We start from the raw sequence: 2197 nt of genomic DNA, 5'->3' as shown, positions 1-2197 counted from the left end.
AAGAATCAACCTCAGGTAAGGGGGGACTCTTCCGTTTATCTTCTATTATGGGATTATAGGTAGTATGATAGAATTTGATCGTGTTATTCGGATCAATTGGGTTATGCTTAGGTTGTAGAAATGTTAGGTTTTGGGAGAATTGAGTTATAATAATTGTATTGATCATGTATGGTGATAATTGGATGGTTGAATGTATTATAAATGCATTATAATATGTGTTATTTCACTGTATGCGAAATCTGGTTGGAATGAGATTGGTTTGGTAGTGATTCGGTGAAAGAGGGACGAAATCGCAGGCTGTTTTCTGCTATTCGGAGTTCTGGAAATCGCCAGTTCGCGCCGCGTCCAGGGGTTGGCGCCGCGAACTGCTTGGCAGAAGGCCAGGAAGTTTTGTTGTGTACAGTACGCGCCGCGAGCATATGGCCGCGCCGCGAAGGCGTAGTTCCTTCTCGTTCCGCGCCACGAAACCTTGTTTGCGCCGCGAAGGCGTAGTTCCGATTCGTTCTGCGCAGCGAATGTGTGTGGCGCCGCGTGCTGTTAGTTGTTGCGACAGACCGTTTTGAAAAGTTTAAAAATGTGTAACTTTTAAAGCGTAAATCGGATATTGGTGCCGTTTCGAGTACAGTGAAGCTAATCTAATAATTTATATACTCAAATGGTGTTTTGAGTTGTGGCTTGAATTATTTTTAACACTCGATCTTATTTGGTTGTGGTGGGATATGTTTATAGGTACCCTAAGGAATGTTTTACCTGTATGATGTTGTGGTTATAACTGGTGTTTATTATACATGTATTGTTGACGTGAAATGCGTGTTTTATTAATGATTATGACCTTGATCGATCTATGTGGGTGATGAGCATGTTATGGTTGATGCATGCATTTCATAATCATTATGTGGCTGGTCCTTGACGATGGTGGATCAGTGGTAGCTAATTCCCATTGTGTGGAATTAGTGAGTGGGTGTTACCGTATCCTTGACGATGGTGGGTCGGTGAGTTGGGTTATCCCAGATTTTGGTACCACATACATGTAGTTGCATTTCATTAGGCTGTTTTGCTATTATAACATGAATGGAAGATTGTCCAATGTTATAATATGTGTTAATTCGTTTGTTTGCTTACTGATTGTATGGTTTGAATCTGATCATGACTGTGATTGGGTGAATGGCATGTGAAATGATATTTTATTATCTATATCTTATAACATTAGTTAAATGTGAATGAGACTCACCCTTACTGTTGTTATTTTTCAGATTGAGGAGTAGCTCTCGTACTTGGTGAGGATTAGCTCGTCAAGTAGTTCGTTAGAGTCAGTTGGGTCCGTGTCATGCTCTGGTCGTGTAACACTGGGGGCGTCGTTTAGAGTTATTTGTTAAACTCTTTTTATGTTGGATGGATCTTTATGTTGATGTTTTAAGTCTGTGACTTGGCTGTTTGTTATTCAGATGTTAAAGATAATTCCGCTGTGTTAAACATGATTATCTGAATAAATTTGGTTGACGTTCTCTTTTATGGCATGACATGAGTATTATTGTTTAATTATTTGGAAGTTGTAATGCCCTTTTTCATGTTTACTCTGATTATTGTTTATTATTTACGCGGGGTATTAGAAGGGTGTTACACGCCCGAGTGTCGTATTAAGATGTTGTCTCCAAGGATCATAGAACCCGAATACTATTCTAAGGCAGGTTTTAACCAACTCAACTTCAGTGGGGAGGGTATCACCTATCAAACTCATGCAAGCCTTTGAACCTAAGGCTATTGTTTGATTTGTTTGTGTTTGCCACATGTTTGACATCATGACATCATAAGCATCATAAGCATATCATTTTTCACTAATCATTTCAAGGATCAAAGAGTTTACCTTTGTTGTTGCAGGTAATGGCTCCCGCTACCAGAGATTATGTCCGAATCAACATCTCAACAATACCATCTGAACTCAAGGACTTAATATCAGAATTTCCCGGAAATGCTCAATTCACTGAAAAGCATGGTCACCTACTCCATTTGGTTACCTCAAAATTTGAAGAAGACATGATACGGGTCCTGTTCCAATTCTTTGATCCCGAACATCATTGTTTTACATTTCCTGATTCCCAGTTAGTACCCACTTTGGAAGAGTTTTCTGAACTGATTGGGTTACCTGTTCGAGATCGATTACCTTTCACTGGTTTAGAAAAGATTCCAAAGCCAGAAA

Source organism: Vicia villosa, unplaced genomic scaffold (genome assembly GCF_029867415.1).
Source record: "Vicia villosa cultivar HV-30 ecotype Madison, WI unplaced genomic scaffold, Vvil1.0 ctg.000325F_1_1, whole genome shotgun sequence".
NCBI classification, from domain to species: domain Eukaryota; kingdom Viridiplantae; phylum Streptophyta; class Magnoliopsida; order Fabales; family Fabaceae; genus Vicia; species Vicia villosa.
This window is presented reverse-complemented; position numbering follows the sequence as displayed.